Raw genomic sequence first — 19041 nt, 5'->3', positions numbered from 1 at the left:
TGGGACCCAGGTGTTCCCACCCCTCCCCTGGATGGCTGCTGGGTGGTTGTGCCATGAGGGAAGCTGCTGTTGCAGAGCACCTCAGTTCACTTTCCAATAGAGACTTCTCCACAAAGCCTGCCTCTCAGCCCAGCCCAATCCCAAAAGACCAGCAAGGACAATGTCCTTCTTAAATCCCCCGGGGTTGGCGGGCTGGTGGGCTGGTGGGCTGGTGGGCTGGTGGGCTGGCCACCACCAAGTCCGCAGTTGGCCCCCTTTATGTTAACTTAAGCCCCCAGGTCTCTGCCTGGTATTAACCTGACTGCCTAGACAGAGAGGGGGGGAGTCAGTTCTCTCCCACAGAGTCTGTTGCCAGCTCACCGGGTGCTGGGCGTCTGGAGTTCCCTCCATCACAGGCGCCCTGGCCCTGGATTCAGACGGGGCTTCTGTTTCCCACTGCTGGTGCTGGCCCCGATTGCGCGCCAATTCTCCTCCATACTCACGTTCCACCGGAGGTCGCCCGCCTTGGGCGTGCCCAGGCACAGCCCACAGCCTATGAGGTTGCAGGCGCGCAGCCGCTTTTGTCCTCATTCGCCTTCTGGATTCCACGCCGACCTGCAGGTGTCTGGTTCCTCTGTGACAGTCCCTGGTCTTATTTTCATAAATGTTGGGGAATTGTTGGTTGATTAAACTGTTCTTTGGTAGATCCGCCCAGATTTTCTACCAGATGCACGGGAGCTGGGTTCCCTCCGTGCTACTCTGTTGCCATCTTAACACTCCCCTCTGTAACAATCTTTTTAAAATTTTATTTATTTATCTTTAGAGGGGAAGGGAAGGAGAGAGGGAGAGAAATATCAATGTATGGTTGCCTCTCATGTGTCCCCTGCCAGGAAATGGCCTGCAACCCAGGTATGTGCCCTGACTGGGAGTCGAATCGCAATCCTCTGATTTGCAGGCCTGCACTCAATCCACTGAGCTACATCAGCTAGGGCTCTATAACAATCTTAATTATATAATTTGAGGGAAATTTGGTTTTAGTGTGTCCCAGAAAAAATAAACTATTGAGAACAATAAATAATAATAGTAATAATTGCCTAATTTTCAAATTGACTTTCCTTTGTGAATAAAAATGAATGCTGCACCCCCAGAAGGTACTATTAGCAATATTACTCATGTATAAGTAGCATATTTTATGTATAGTGTACCACTAAAATTCCTTTTCCACCAATTCTCTAGTTTTTGTAGTATTAGGAACTGATAAAATTCACTGAACCACTATATCCTATAGATAACTCCTGTCTCACTTTACACAAAAGAAAAGTTTTCACATAAAATTCCCATCAAAGTAATTTCCAGACTTGTACAGTTCTGTATGCATGCAAACTCCATGTGACATCTATATTCACAAAAGCCCTACATACTACTAAAATTATTACTGGTGAGAGCTGATCAAATGGGGAGGAATGCCAATTCCCCTGAAGGTGGAAAAGGAGAAAGATAATTCTACAGAGAACCTGAGTGTCCAAACTAGAGTCCTGGTAGGATGTTTTGTTTAGACTGTCAACAGAGATTTTCAAAATTATAAAGTTTTGATGTTGTTAATTCTGACAGACAACTCATTTTGTGTTATATCATCTATCAAAAAAACCCCTTTTTGTCTTTGACTGCCAATGGCTGCTTAGACAGCACAGAAGCTGAATATTAAAATACTTTTTTTAAGTTAAAGAATTCATGTATACAAACTTCTAGAACAAAAATGATTTTTTTCTGTTTCCAGTAAGATAAATAGATTCTTTAAATAATAGATTACAGGTGATATAAAGCAAAAGGTTCAATAGATGTATAAGAAATATTTGTTGAGTGACTCCTTTGCATTGTAGGGACACAGGACTTCAGAAAAGTCCTGTGTTCTATTTCTAGTGCCTTCCATGTGTTTATCAACAAAAGCCACCAAAAATTCCGAGCATGTGGGCGTGACTTTCCTAGAAAGTCCCCCTGTGTGCCACGGATGAGAGTAAACATGATAGAGACATGACATGATCTGCTTGGGGAGGAGAGGTGGCCAGTTTCCCAGAGGAAAAAGGCCTTGAGCAGTGGCTAGTTTCTCAGGGAAAAAAGGCCTCAAGCCCCTTCCTCCAGGGAGTTTAATTGGGTTGTAATACACAGGAATACAGGGCAGCAAGGATCAAACAGTAGATAACATTTCAAAGAAATCTGAAGGCTTAGTCTGAGTCAGTGTCTATCAGGAAAGGGGGTTTTGCAGAAACTTTGGGAGACATACTCATTTCATCTTGGACTCTTAACATATGCATGAAAGCACTCTCAGCAGAGCAGATTTCACAGGTTTATCAGGAAGTCTCTGTGATGCCAGATTTTTCCCCAGGACACGCTCTAGCAAGGCAAGAAGCTGCACCCCTCCCCATCAGGTATTCAGACTTAAGGGGATTAGAGCCAGGAAGCGCTTCTCCCAGAGTACATGGGGACTTGGGCTTTGTCAGGGCAAGAGTCCATTGCTCTTTGTTGCAGCCCCCCACCCCGCCCCGAGCCCTTCTATGATGGCCTCCCATGTGATCGAGTCTGGCTTAGGTTGCCCGCCCCCCACCTTGAGGGGTCTTACCCATCAAGGACTTCCGACCATGCTTTTGGGGGCAGGGAGGAAACAGAGGCAGCATTTGCTACCAGAGACAAGCTCTGTCTCCTGCGGCTCACATTCCAGAGGTCACTGGTTCATCCTTAGCTACAGGGGGTAGAGTTATAATTCCTAGAACCAGGCAGAGCAGTCCACAACACCAGCAGCCAGTGGCACCTCCTGTTGGCAAGTTACTCTGCATGAATTTCAATGCTCAAGGAGGATGGCCTAAAGATTATTTTGCTTCTCTCACTTCCCTGGAGAGAATACTGATGATCAGGTGTCAATTCTCTGTGTTTTTTTCCTCCTAAATGCTTTGCAAATTGTTGTCTAAAAAAGGTAGGGTTGTTACTATTACTATGTCTGTATATTTTACTGAATAAGGGAAAATGGGTCATCCAGAGCAATATGAGCATCCCCAGTCCTGCTGGATGTTTTTCCTGCCATCTGCTTCATGATGCTTCACTTTGCTTCTCCTACTCATCTGTAATAATTAAGCAACCAGAAGGTAGCAGCAATCTGGGTAGTTTTTCTTGCATCCAGCCTGTATCCCCTTGATATTTGTTTCCTTCAGGCCAAACAGCATCAAGACCACACATAATTTACTAGGAGGCAGCATGTTGTGGTGTTTGGAGAGAGGGCTTTGGAGCCAAGGGTCTTCAGTTTGGATCATGGCATGGTCACTTACTCAGCAATGTGGAATTATACAAGCTACATGTCTCCTGTGACTGGGTTTCCCTGATATATAATAACGATGGCAATACCTAGCAGGATGTGTGGCTTAATTAAAGATATGAGACAAATAACATTCTTAGAACATAGGTATGACTTAAATGATAGCTATACATCCAAAGTAAAATCCAAGGTCTCCGTCCTTAAGCAGCTTAGAATATAATTGGAGGTACATTTTACACATACAAACAATCAGGACCACAGTACAGCATATGATTTTGTCAGATCATTGATTGGGATAATCATGACTAGAGAATTAGAGAAGTCCTCACAAGAGAGACTCCACGACACTCATAAGCTTGTGGCCATTTCGGAGCCAAGAGCACCACCATTAAATCATTGTCTTGGGCAGGTCTCTTGACAGCAGATGTTGCAATACAGGAGAAGGGGCTACAGGAGACTACAAAGCTGCTGCAAAAAATTGACATGTGCTGAAGGATAGAATTGTACAGACAGACACTTCCGTTTACATTGGAATTAAATTCCAATGTAATTCAGGACTGAGGGGAACAAGCAGCACAAATAGGTAATTCCCTCCTAAATGTCAAACAGAGATAGGCATAGTTTTCTTCCACAGGTGGATTGGTAGCATCATTGACTTGAAATGAATTAAATTACAGTGGGCTCCTTATTAATCCAGAGAACACCCATTGCAGCTATGTATAAGCATCTTTTCCAATTTTCTCCCTAGCAACTTCACACCCTGGTGCTAGTGTTGAATTTAATCATCCAGGGCCAAAGAAGCTGCGGCAATTGAAGCATGTAGGTTGACTGCAGGGCTGAGGGAGGGAACACAAGGCTTTATCCAGACCATTTCACAAAGATGCAGTCGACAGAAAGCACCTCAGGATTTGCTCCCTTCCATATTTCTCATCTTCCCCTCACTCTTGGCCTCTTACATATAGATGTAGAAAAGATAAAACTTCTACTGCCCAATAAAGTAATAGTAGTAACTATTGCCCTATATTGACTTAGTAATTTAGAATTGTCAGAGTGAAATCACATATATCTTCAGTGGTTTTTGTTGGCTTTTTTCCCCTAAATTTATAAATATATATTGAAAAAATATATTGTTTTCTCAAAAACTGCAGAGTATTCATATTATTGGAGCTTGGTCTGTGAATTAAGTTAAAGAAAATCTTTTAATATGTTCCTATTTTAAAATCACTTTAGAGATATTACATAAATAGAAATATGAGAAGTTTGTTCAGAATAATTATGTCTCTTGGTAGAAAAGGAAATGGAAGTGTGACAAATACAGATATTGTTCAAGAAACCAAAATGAATTGTTTAAAATAGGACATTGAAGATGCTGAGCAATAGAAAAACAGTAACATTATCTCCCATACCCCAATCAAGCTTCGTGAATGCATTAGTTGAGCATTAATATGGTTAAATACATCTTTAGAGACTACATTTCCAAAAACCATAAACTCATACGTTGAGAATAGCAAGTATTCTCTGAGCATTAGAAATGACTGAAATGCAGTCAGTGAGCTCAAGGACAAGTGCCCCAGTTGAAAGCTATGTATTGCTTATCGTCAACTCTAATGAATGTGAGTGTTGCCTGCTGCAATGCGTCTACCAAGGTCCATGACAAGAAATGTATGTGTATTTCTTAAAAGTATCTGCCCTGAGTGGATGATTACACTCTTCTACTGTAAGAAATCATTGGTAAGGCATAATAAGTGCAAAAATAAGTCAAATAATAGGAGAGTCTTTACTGTGAGTGGGTGTGCATAGAAGAAAAGCATCTAGTGTGGATAGAAATTTCAGATAAAAAAAGTTAGCCATATATTGTTTTTTAATTCTGTAAAAGATTGTGTATTTCAAATCAATGATTCTGAGGGTTCGCTTAGCACTATGTTTTTTGAGTTTAAGCAGCCTATTTGGAGAAGGCACGGAAATGAATAAAGACTAATCACGGTGTCTCTAACTTTTGCTCAGTTCAAATACACTGTGATGTGAACTCAATCTACAGGCTATATGAGATCAAGTCCAAGGACATTTTAATGACAATCTCATAATCATAATGTTTAAATTATTATGATAATGAGAATTCTACATATTGCCTATCTTTTTCACACTCTAAGCAAGATGATAACAGACATTGGACATTTTGAAGTAGCAATTCACCAAATACATCTGACATACTTAATACAAGAGTTCATAGTAAAATTTTATTTTAAAAAATCTTGGAAAAATATAAAAATAAATATTACTCTACTACAGTAAGCATAATTCAAGGTTTTCCTGACCAACCCAAGAAATAGTGTCATTCTGGTTACGAGCTAAATTGGGGAATATAGTTTTAGGAAAGCTGAAGGGAAGAAAGAGTTTTGAGAAACGGGATCGTCAACATCATCTATTGTTTCTGGGATCTCAGGTTAGATGAAGCCTGGCAAGTGCCTATTTAGGTTAGCAATAAGAAGCTTAAAGTTGACCTTAGTTAGAGAATTTTGGTGTATGTTGCAGAATGAATGGGAGCTAATGAAATAGAGAGACAATGGATGACTATGTCAAGAAGATTGGCTGTAAATGGGAAGAGATCCAGAGCAGTAACTGTTAGTGTAGATGGGTCCTTGGAGGGTTTTAAAAGATAGATGCGACTTGAATAGGGTTATATGTTTTTCATAATAATGAGTCAAAAGAAAGGGAGAGATTGATAATAAAAAGAGAGATCTATAGAACAGAACATAGAGAGAGCTCCAGAGCACAGGCATATATTGAAAACCAATTTCAGTGAATCTTGAACATGCTATAAAAAGTTCATTTGTACTTATATGAAGCAAGCCTAAAGCAAATTAGATCCAACATAAATAATAGAAAAAATTACTCTTACTACTAAAATAATAAGTTATAGACACAAAGTCTTTGGTAGTTTGAAATGAGTTTCATTTTAAAATACATTAAATAAAAGAGAAAATATTAAGATGGTATCCATGGCAGTAATGGGTTCTAATTTTTATGAAATGCTGTGATAATTAGGTCAGAATTTTTAAGTGGAGATCGAGGGATCACCTTTAGAGATGCAAAATATTCATGGTACCTATGACAAGGATGTTAGTAATGTATTCAGATAAACATAATTCTGGCTCAAGATAATACGTTTTCACTATCATCCAGAATCTCAACAAAATTTAGTTCCAAATGTTTTTATGGAAATGAAAATTCTATACAATAGTTTTACAGTTCTGGGTGAAAATTTCTGAAACTCTTCTAAGGTTGAAAAACAATTATTTAAGAGCTGAAAACCAATGGAACTGCTATATAGAGATATAATTAAATAATTGATCCGTTTAAAAACTCTGGTTCAATTCAGTCATTGCATCACTTCTCACATAACAGTGTAACTTGTTAAGGTTTGGTATATTGTCTAAATTGGGCTGTGTCACTCTTTTTATTATTTATGCCACTACTAGAAAGAAATCAATATCTGTTTATATGCTATCACTGATAAAAATAAGATTTTTTCATTATTAAGGTACATGATATAGTGACTAGTAAAAACTTAAAAACGAGAAAATATATATTCTAAGAATATGACTTTTTCATTGTTTAAAAATATAAACATCAGTCTATCTCTTTTTATATTTCACCACTGCAAGAGAACTGAATGAGATAATTTTCTACATATTTTCAAGAGAAGAAATTTCATAAGATATAGCTCTCCCATCTTCCACAGTATTTTAACAATATTATGGTTATGAAAGGCATATTTCATTCCATGATACTATTTATTTCATTCAATGTACTTGAATATTTTTTAACAAAATAGCTCATTTGCTCTGAGAGTAAGTCAAAATAATTTAACAGATTTTTGTAGTAGTAAAAAACTTAAAATATGGCTTAGAAGGTAGTATTTTTGTCATGTGGTAAAAGAATACACATGAAAGATATCATACCTGCAAACATATCAAAAATAGGATTGTTAATTGACCTAAAAATTTTTTAACATGAGACTTCAGTTTTATTATTAAAACTAATTCCCATTCTAAGTAGCACAAACTTAGTAGGAAGAAATAGGTAGTAAATCTGGAAGGGCAAACTGACAATATCCAAAATATCCTTTTTATATCACATTCTTTAAAAACATCGCAAGGCATTAATTGTATTTCAAAACGTAATATAAACTTCTATAATGATGATTCTTATCTACATAATGTATTTTACACATACTAAATGAAAGAGTATATAGTTTATTTCCATTTTATTTGTGAGCCTTTGATATTGTTTAATATTAGTTGACATTTTAAAACCTTTTCTCTTACTGTACTTCCCTCGTGAATAGAACCTATTTTAAAATACTAAAGTGATGGACATAAAATAAATTAATAGCATATCTGACTAATGCAGAACTTCTAGTGTAACCATGGTTTCATCACTGAACATTTCTATTGTTAGTTTCCTATTCTAGTGGAGAAAAGCAAAACAGCAGGACTTTTGATATTAAGATAATTTGAATGTAAAATGACAGATTATAATGTAAAAGGAAGATAACTGAGCTTTATGTGAATATTGAATTAAATACATATCTTAATTTCTCAAGGGGTAATATGAATTCCTATGCCAAAGTCATGTCTCTTATTTAAACTTCAATTTATTGTAAAGGCTGAAGTGGGTGATGAAACATTAAGGCAAACTGTGAGGATAGATGCTTAAATGTTGTAACTACAGTTGCAATTCGAGGGCAGAGATTATTTTTCTGAATTCCATGCTTGTAATTTTATTGTTCAAATAATATAGTCCTTAAAATGTGATATAAAATGGATAGCTACAATCAATAGACTTATACTTTATGCATCTGTTATAGATATTTTCATTGTCAGGTTGCTACATACAAAGAAAACAAAGAGGGCATACCAGTGGGAAACATGTTGAAGATGCAAATTGCAGAATATGCCTTTAATTCACTCAATGACAGGGAATTTCAAGGCATGCACCAGCTTCTGATGGTTTTACCTTTCTCATCATTGGAGGAGAATAAATGTTCTTTAAAGATGTGTAAAATAACAAGAGATGTTAACTCCTTTGATAAATAATATTGAACAATTTTATGTGATAACAAAGTTACATTTATATTGATCAATAGGTCTGTGACATAATTTATTACATTAATAGTTGTAATGTAAAGTTTAAATTTAAAAGGCCCCAGAACAAAACCATAAAGATAATAAATTAACTTTCCTTTGACCTGTAGCCAAACACTGATGGACATAGAAGAGAAAATAATTGTATTTTTACAATTTTTCCCTTAGTTTCATCAAATTATGTTCAAATAAATAGAAACCTCTTACCTCATTCTTTAGAACATGACATCATAGTTCTTTGTTAGGTTTTGGCAGATTAAAAAAAAACTTGTATACATTCTTTAAACTGAGATATAACGATGATCTAATGACCTTCTTAGATAAATAATTTCCTGAAGTAGATCTCAGAGTGGCATTTAAAGTATAATTTATTGATTATACTATTATAGTTGTCCCAATTTTTCCTCTTTATCTCCCTCTACTTGTTGTAACCCTTACCTCCAGGAATCCCCCCCTTAGTTCCTGTTCATGGGTCTTGTATATAAGTTCTTTGGCTTCTCCATTTCCTATACTTATCTTAACCTCCCCCTGTCTATTTTGTACCTACCAATTAATTATGCTTCTTAATCCCTGTACCTTTTCCACCACTCTCTCTTTCGCCCATACTCCTGCCTACTGATAACTCTCCAAATGATCTTCATAGCTATAACTCTCTTCCTGTCCTAGTTGTTTGCTCAGTTGGTTTTTATTTTATTTTTTAGATTCAGTTGTTGATAGTTGTATTTGTTGTCAATGTTCATAGTTTTGATTTTATTTTTCTTAAGTGCCTTTAACATTTTATATAATAAGGGCTTGATGATAATGAACTGATTTAGCTTTACCTAGTCTGGGAAGCACTTTATCTGCCCTTCAATTCTACATGGTAGCTTTGCTGAATAAAGGAATCTTGGATGTAGGTCCTTGCTTTTCATCATTTTGAAAACTTCTTGCCTGTAAAGCTTCTTTTGAGAGATCATCTTATGGGAGCTCCTTTGTAGGTTACTCTATACTTTTCTCTTACTGCTTTTAAAATTCTCTCCTTGTCTTTAACATCTGGCATTTTAGTTACAATGTGTCTTGGTGTGGTCCTCTTTCGGTCCAACTTATTTGGGATTCTCTGTGCTTTTTACACTAATTGAAATAAAAAAAAATACACAGAGAGCCAACAGTGAAAGGAAAAAACCTAGGGTTCAAATTAATGATTTGGAACATAAGGAAGAAATAAACAATCAACCAGAACAGAATGAAGAAACAAGAATTTTAAAAGGATGAGGGGAAAATAAGAAGACTCTGGGACATCTCCACAGTGTCAATCATAGGGGTGCCAGAAGGAAAAGAGAAAGAGCAAGAAATTGAAAACTTATTTGAAAGAATAATGAAAGAAACTTCCCGAAGTTGGCAAAGGAAATAGACATACAAGTTCACAGTGGCATTTTTAAAATTTGCCTCATGTTTATCTACTATGGATTTTCCATACTCATTATTTTTATTGTCTAATATTAGAAAACGTTTTATTTTCTAACTAATCAGAAATGCAGATTATAAGAGTAAATATTGTACTTTAGTTTTAGCTTTGATTCTAAACTGCTGTATGAAACAAAAAATGGACTAATACTTATGGCCTGACTTTCTTACAGGAAATGTTTTATTATTATTTATATTAATATTATTAGTAAGGATTGATTCTTTTTAGTTCACAGAACATTGTCATATGTCATGGAAGAGAAGAATTGACCTTATTATGAAAATTATATATTCCTGTCAAGTTTCTTACATGTGAATTTATTAACTATACAACAAGGACTTAGAAACTTAGAAATGCATTTTAAGCTCCACCCAGCACAACTTCTACTTACCTTTTGAACTGACTATACATGAAATTCTTTGGAGGAAGGTAGTATAATGAGTTTTATTGTCTTCCATATATATATATTTATCTAGATCAGGGGTGTCAAACTCATTTTCACTGGGGGCCACATCAGCCTTGTGGTTGCCTTCAAAGGGCCCAATGTAATTTTAGGACTGTATAAATGTAACTACTCCTTAACAGTTAATCAAAAGCTCAACACTGCCTCTGGGTAGAAATAAGGTGCCAGACTGGATAAAATAAGGTGGAGGGCCAGATTTGGCCTGTGGGCCTTGTGTTTGCCACCTGTGATTAAATAGTTCATCTATTTAGATAGATATACTGTATCTACATAAATACATAGAATATTTTTCAATCTATCACACAAAGATAAGCAAATGATTTGTTTTACTCTGTTTCTTTTTGTCTTTTTACATTAGTTTTGAAAGTGACTTTATTTTCAAAGCTCTAAATGAAAGTGTAGTGGTAGCACTCAGTTTAAAAGTGTCATTTAATATGACTATATTTTAATATACTTTTTCACAATAATTAAATTATGAAGTACATGGCTGGAATGATTCCTGATGTAAAAAGCTTGCACTACAATGATATCATTCACAATCTGATTTATCCAAGAAAACTAACAGCATAATGGATATAACATCATTAACCTTGAAACCAAGACCTATAATTAGCCAAAGTTGACAAGAACAAAGGTCACCATCTGAAGGTTATCCTGAATATCTTGATCTAATTTCTAAAGGAAAAACTACTTATTTTNAAAGTGTCATTTAATATGACTATATTTTAATATACTTTTTTCACAATAATTAAATTATGAAGTACATGGCTGGAATGATTCCTGATGTAAAAAGCTTGCACTACAATTATATCATTCACAATCTGATTTATCCAAGAAAACTAACAGCATAATGGATATAACATCATTAACCTTGAAACCAAGACCTATAATTAGCCAAAGTTGACAAGAACAAAGGTCACCATCTGAAGGTTATCCTGAATATCTTGATCTAATTTCTAAAGGAAAAACTACTTATTTTGATACCCACTAAGTGATCACAAAATAAAAATTGTAAGTCTGCACTAAATCAGCTCATGCACCTGTCGAGTTCTTTTGTTCTATGATAGATAAATGACAAAGAAACGAAATACTGGATTACTCTTACTGATATCAACATGGTGCCTGACTCATAGAAATTTGTAGGCCAATAGGCTAGTCATCGTGTTTTATCAATTCTAACCAGGTTGACCAATGTGGTTAAAATGGATAAAATGTGCCATTCCTTCATTCATTTTAGGTTTTTTCTAAAATTTTTCAGCTAGGTGTGTTCTCTGAAAACCTGGAACATTAAATAGTTTTCCCACTTGAGTAAGTTAAACATATTTTTAGGTCACAGAAAAGCAATTAATCAAATCATCTGAAGGAATTTTAGGTAGAGATGCAGCCTTCAATTTATACTATTCCAGTAAAAGATAGAAAAATAAGTAAGTGCAAATATACTTTGAGAATTTTTCCAGTAATGTGGGTTTGTAAGATAATATTAAGCAAGATTAAAGTTTAAATATCTAATATAAAAGTTCATGAAAGAAATAGCACTCTTGTTTATATAAATATAAATAATAAAGGTAGAAAGGAACAGGGCAGAAAGAAATAAGAGAGGAAGGGAGGAAGAGGGAGAAAAACTGTATAGAAACAGCAATTGTTAATGGAGTGACTTGGCATAAATCATTTTATAGAGATGGTAATTGATAAATAAGAAATATTCCTTAGTTGCATACTTATGTTATAATGTTTTGATAGTACTTCTTTTATTAGTCTTATCTTCAATTATTGGTCCCATTTTAAATGCGCGTAATCCTTCTGTACAGCTTGCATTTATATTTAGAGTATCTATATATAAAATATTATGTTATTTATTAAAATTAAAGCTTTTGATGTAACTATAATGTCTTCTAAAATGAACTAAAATATAAATTACATGTTTAAAGTTTTAAAATGTAATGTTCATGGCAATAAACATAACAGGATAAAATGTTCTTAAACACTGTCAGGAGTATTGAGTTCATTCCTGAAGTAAAATTAAAAACAAAAATTAAATTCTATTTTCCCATATAATAAAAACAAAATCTCAAGTTTAATATCAATGTAATTTTAATATTTGGTTTTTGATATTGGACACTTAAATATTCAAATTACCTTAGAGTACTTAAAAGATCTTCCCAAAATATGCTTTCTGTTTAGAAATTTTGTCACATTTACCATAAAAGTACTATGTGGGGGGAGTAATTATTTTAGTAGTCTAATTTTATATAAGATTTCAAAAATGTTTTTCCTAAGGAAATGCAAAATCCAAACACTTGAAGGTTAAAAGATTTTCTTATAACTATTAAGCTTGAGCTACTTTCTTATAACTACTAAGCTATCAGAAGTTAGCTTGAGACTATTATACTCCATCAAACTAATGACATATTGGCAAGGTAGGAGGGATAAACAAATAAATAAAACTGATTTTATGTATGAAAATTTATTCAACTGAACAATCTATCTTTGCATATTTTAGTTTAACATTTAAAAATACATAATTTTTCCTTTTATTGAAAAGTCCAGTTTGTGAGCTACTGTATGCATTATTATAGTGCTATTTAAGCACATACAACTTCTTTCATTTTTAAAGTAAAAATAATACCTTAGAATGTGAGTTTCAATGGGTGTGCTGCAGCAGGCACACTGGTGTGCCACCAGAATTTTTTAATGAGCAGTACTTGACAATATGGTCAAGGGCACCGATCTCTTTTGCCTTAGATTCTCATGTTAAAAAAATGACAACAGCCAACACAATAGCCATCCAATGTGAATAAATCAAAATTATAGATATTTTTGTCAGATTGGCAAAATACATATTTTGGGGTGTGCTGCAGAATTTTAGCAATTAGTTTATGTGGGCCATGAGATGACAAAGCTTGAAAATCACTGCCTTAGAACAGTTTAAGAAGATATTTATTGCTTGTTTTGACAGGTTGTTCATCTGAATTTAACAGTCTTTATGGAAATTGCTCAAAAAGAGCATGCCATGTTATTGTATTTACTGCGTCTGGCACAATAAATATTTGTTGGATGAATTAGTAATTTATTGTTTTAAACGGGGATATTTTTATAGACCTAAAACATATATAACCTTAAAATAATTATATTATTAATATTTTACCATGTGCTTTATCCTTTTTAAAAGTGCTCTCATATAGTCTTGTCAACAGATCAATATTATCTAGGAAATGATTTCTAGTGCTTCCTTTTCATACGTTGTCTTAGCTCCATACCATGTGATTTAGGATTACAATTTGAAGTCCAAAAAGGTGCATTTCCAAAACATTTTCTCCTAAAATGAATGCACAAAAAAGGTTTTCTCATACTTTAGAGACAGTAGATTAGAAACCTAATCTAACCATGTGTTTATATTGTGATAAAGAGGTAATGAAGATAACTATATTAGAAATGATCATATAAATTCATCAGTAAACTAAATGGTAGCTTGATGGCATAAACGTTAACACAAATGTGTACAATTTAGTTGTATATTATCTAGATGAAACTTCAGACTTAAGAGAGCAGAGGAAGATATGTTTATCTATCAAAACCACTCCTGACTTTCATCTGCTTATACAAATTTGGTCTACTGTGCCCTCTAATTTTTATCTCAACTGCAAATACTAGGTTTTGCTTTGTTTCTCAGCTCTGGAATTACTGATGCTAACAATAGCTGGCATTTGTTTAGCTGTGTGTATTAATGGTCTTTTAATTCTATGATGTAGGTGTTATTTTATCCCTATTTTACACATGATGAAATGGGAAATACAAAAAGTTTAAATAATCTGCCTCAGGTCAGCTAGCATATGACATGACTTGACACCAGGCAGTCTGCTTAATTAATACTTTCAATATTACATTTGATTTCCTTCCTTAGGGCAGGTGTCCTCGCTTGCTCTTGCAAGTTCTCAGGAACTGGAAATTCTGCTTCTGTCTATACCTGAGTAAACCATGTGGGCTTCCGAGCAAGTGTTCCATTCCCCCCTACCTGACTGCTGGATTATTGCCTGTTGTGTATGGACATGAGGATTTAGATCCTCTGCCCGATGAAATATTTTCCTGTTATTTATCACTACACCTTACAAGTACATCTCCCTGCCTGTTTTTTTCTTTGCCCCCAGACTCTCTTTATATCCTGACTTTCTCTTATGCTTGCTGAACTCCTTCAAGATTTATTAAAGAAGGTCAGTTAAAGAACTTCTACAATAATGTGGCATGAGATACTGAATCACAATGGGAGACAGAAAGGAAAATAGAAATATTTTGTAATTAAAACTCAACAAATCTCAGTATCATATCAGATGCAATGTCCAACTTTAGAATGAATCAAACGGAGATTCCAAAATTACGAGTCTCATACTTACCTGGCAGGAGAGATATCACATTCATGAAGGTGGTTTTCCCAGGGTGAGGCTTATCCACTACACCCTGGGTGTGCTTGACTCCTGCGATTTCTCCAAATGTGGAAAACTTGACTGTGATTTGTGGTATTCAGGGACCCTGTTTGAGCTCTCCTCTGCTCCTCCCCCTCCCCCCAAAATTATAAGCCTTAGTTACTGGGAGGATGGATGTGTCACACAGAGAAAATGGACACTGAGAGAAGTTATAGATGAAAAGAAAGGAATTATGATTTTGTCTACAGGCAAAGGAGAAACACATAGAGATATATCTTGATATCACCATATCCACATGTTTATTTGATCATTATTCATGATACCACATTTTTTTACTTTAAAAATATCTCATAGTGAGATATAGTAGAAGCTCAGTAAGTCTCAGTAATACATAATAGGTGGTAAACTCTTTGTTCTTTCTCTTCCTGTTATTTACTTCAAATGCCCTCTAGTTTCTTCTTTCACTAAAATTTTAGTGTCACCTATTTGAGCAAGTTAATCTTGTGTCTGATTATTTAGAAGTCTTACTCCTCTCTACCTAAGATATCTCTCTAAACAGACGATCCTTTTTATTACTTAACTCTTTCTGCACTTCCCTCATGTCCAAAATAAATTTTGTATATTTGTTCAAGCCATTTACGTATACTTTTACTTCCTAATGTAATTCACAAAGAACATTTAAAGCCAAATTCACTTTTACCTCCTTTAATAACATTCGTGGTTTGATTTGTACAAAATTACACTGGATTACACCTTTACTTTTTATGCTAAAGTCTCTTGTGATTTTGTTTTATTTATTCATTAAGGCATCAAAAAGTGCAGCCTGTTTTATTTTTACAAGGTTCATATTAATTAATGTACTTTCAACACCCAATATATACATGTTCTATGAAAAATATAAAATTCTTCGTTCAGTCCTTCCTTTCCAGTGTTTATATAGAATGAAAACAGGGGGAATGGCTACAAATGGCAACAATATGAACAATAATGATATATGAACATATTAGGCAAGAAGTGATTTTGATGAGTATGTGTTAGAAAGGCTGAAGGACTAGAGAGTCTACTGGATTTGTGGAAAAGAAAAAGATCCAAAGCAAAAATGTGATGGCTCTTCACATTTCCACTACACCTTGGCACAGCCACTTGCACAACAGGTAACATGACCTGGTCTATGTCAGTACAGAAGGGATGCAAACCCTCCCACAGAAGGCAGTGCAATGGGCATTGCTACAAGGCGGCGGGGCGGGGGAGGGCGTGTTATGATCCTTTTCAGAGAATGTTGTGAATAATAGCAAATAGTGATAAAATATATCACAGTATGCATTATAATAAAGTGATAAGATTTGTTTTCTTGTTCCAAACAAAACCAGTCACAGTAATGTGTTGTCATTGTATATAAATTCAGGTCTATGCAAATCATAAAGATTATATACCTAGTGTATAATACTAATGAGTATTTAATATATTATATCCAGCTCTGATTACTAATATGTTGATCTCTGACTTGAGAATCTCACACTATAATTACTCATCTCAAAGAAATGCTCTTATAAATATACATGTAAATTTTGCATTATAATTTCAGGGGGTTCTGGAACTTCTAACTGTCCCCTATGGACCACTTAGCACTCAATTGACTTCCAACACAAGACTCTGTTATGTCTTTTCAGCTTGCTTCTGTCTTTTTCACACCATTAGCAACCCCATTTCTTCAACAGCCACAGTTTCAGCCTGTAATCTTCTTAAGCCAATATGATTTGTCTTCTGCAATTAGCACTTTGATGAAACTTCCTTTGCTAAATATTCTAGAAATATCTTGTTGCTAAATCCATGGGATGCTTTCCAGTTTTTATCTTACTTGATTTTTCAGGAATATCTTATAGTGGTTACCCACCCTACTAACTCTTGCAATGTTTATTCTCTTTATTGGCATGTATCTGTGACATATGCCCTCCAAGTTTCCTCCCCTTGTCTGCCTATTTCTTGCTAGAACCATGCCTTAAATGCTAGTGTTCATTGAGGTTCTGTAATCCCACCCTCATTGTCGATGTTTGCAGTGATCCCTCACCTATGGCAGGAGTTAGGTTCCAGAGACCCCCCAGAGTTATGTTCCACTGACAGGTGGAAATCCGTGAAGTAGCGGTGTTATATTTATTTTATTATTTATATGTATTTTAAGGCTTTATAACCCTCCCCACACTTTTATAAACCTTTCCAACTTTCTTATTAACCTTTCCCACACTCTTATAAACACTTCATATGCTCTTAAACACTTTCTACACTCTTAAACCTGTGTAATTTTAACAACATAAAATTCTATATGGGTACTCACCAGTGAAGTATACTACTACAACTTGGATGATGAAGATCATGAATTATGTAGCTGTGCAGTACTGATGGCAATGAAGGTGATGACGATGAGATGAATGTGCGGCACAGCCAAGAGCATTACAGCTCTTCTGAAGGCACCACTTCATCAGGTGCTTCATCAGGTGGTGCAGTATCTTCACCCTGGGCCATAACTTCTATTTCTGCTAAAGGTGTAGGCATAACTGATCTCTTCATCCGAGTGATGAACATAGTTATGAGGAGTTGCTGGTGATGCCTTTTATCCACAGAGGCAGCTTCTCCATGCAGAGAAACACTCTTGAACCCAAAGCATCTCTGAAAGTTGTCAAACCAGCCCTTGATGGCACTGAAGGGGGTTGGTCTGGTGGGAGAAGCACTCCACGGTCCTGCTTCTGCATTGTCATCCTCATCACCTTCGTGAATGTCTGTGCTTTCCGCACAACTATTATAAAGTTTCTTAGACTTCATCCAGATGGTGTTGGTATCCAGAAAGATATTCTTCTTCCTTAGTCATTTATCCACAGGGCCAATGCAGACTCAATCCTCACAATGGCCTTATTGAGGGAAGTGACCACCCTCTTTGCCGTCTTGTTGAAAGTCATTGTGGCCGTAGACCTAATATTCTTCTAGTCTTTCTTTATCTAGCGAACAGTACATTCATTGATGTTGTAATGGCAGCCTACAGTAGAGTAGCTTTTGCCTTCCTTTAACAAGTTGAGAAGTTCCACCTTTTCTTTGATGGTAAGCATTTTCCTCTGGAGCTTGGGTTCACTGCCAGTAGCCTTAGAAGGCACAGAATATTTGGGTGGCATCAGAGGGCTTGAAATAAATTTAAACTTTTATGAAAATTTCACAAAACACAACAACGCAGAGCAACACTACACTCAACAATCAGATGTCAACGTGAAGTGGAGGAGGAGAGATGCTGAAAATGCGGACAGTGCAGGAGAACCAACCGACCGATGCTACAGTCACTGAGCCAATCAGCGCCCAGGACAAAGAACACATTGCTGTGATTGGTCACCTTTCACTCTATCAGCCAATAATGTGCTGTGTACAATCTCACGTGTGCAAACTTGCGCAAGCAGTAGTGGCATACTGCATGTCCATGGTGTACAGTACGGTATTCATCTGCTGATGAAATACATACTGTATTTTATTTTGATTTAATAGTCTTTTAATATGTTTGAATGAACAGTTTTATATTTTTATATTATTTTGAAATGTTTAGGCAAAAATAATTAAACTCATAAATATTATATAAATACCTATATACTGCAAAATTCCACGATATAGCGAAAATTCCACGATACAGAATTAGACATATATTTTTTTAAAAACCCGCAATATAGGGAAGCTACAATAAATGAACCACAATATAGCGAGGGATGACTGTATTTCTATGGTTTCTAATGCAATGATAATATACAAATATTTATCTTCACTCCAGATTTCTCCTTGGATAAATTAACAGCCTCAACTCCTTTTGAATACCTCTAAGTGGATGGCTCACGGTCAGATAATAATATTCAACATGACCAAACGAATTCATTTTGTTTGAACCTAAACATAATCCTGCCTATTTCATACCCCATCGAAGTGTGGTTCAGTCTTCATATCTTACTTTTAACTTTCTTATCCCCCAATGTTTATCTTTTCCAAAGTATATTCTACCTTTTATTTTAAACTTTTCTAGGCTTCCTTTTACTCTCAGGATACATTTTAAGCTCTTTAACAAGGTTTACATCTTTCATGTATGTTCTTAGATTTTCATTCTCTTTTTTCATTCTAAGTCTCTCTCATTTATACGCAGTAGCCAAATTGGCACCATCCCTGATCCCTGTGCAGGCTACAGTTTACCTGCCCCTGGTTATTTGCTGTTGCTGTTACACTTTGACACCCTTCATTCACATATTTACTTAATAAACCCTTCTCAT

General features: G+C 35.4%; 1 non-coding gene across 1 annotated transcript; it reads left to right on the top strand.

Moving 5' to 3' along the window:
- The first annotated feature begins 14717 nt into the window (after nucleotides 1-14717).
- LOC119000669 (U1 spliceosomal RNA) lies at nucleotides 14718-14881 on the top strand. Its single transcript, XR_005069373.1, has one exon. It is a non-coding gene; the product is annotated as a U1 spliceosomal RNA (small nuclear RNA).
- Nucleotides 14882-19041: the final 4160 nt, after the last annotated feature.

Source organism: Sturnira hondurensis, unplaced genomic scaffold (assembly GCF_014824575.4).
Source record: "Sturnira hondurensis isolate 20B ecotype Veracruz unplaced genomic scaffold, ASM1482457v3 Scaffold0016135, whole genome shotgun sequence".
Lineage (NCBI taxonomy): Eukaryota > Metazoa > Chordata > Mammalia > Chiroptera > Phyllostomidae > Sturnira > Sturnira hondurensis.
The sequence above is the reverse complement of the archived record's forward strand: the minus strand, read 5'-3'. Positions and strand labels throughout refer to the sequence as shown.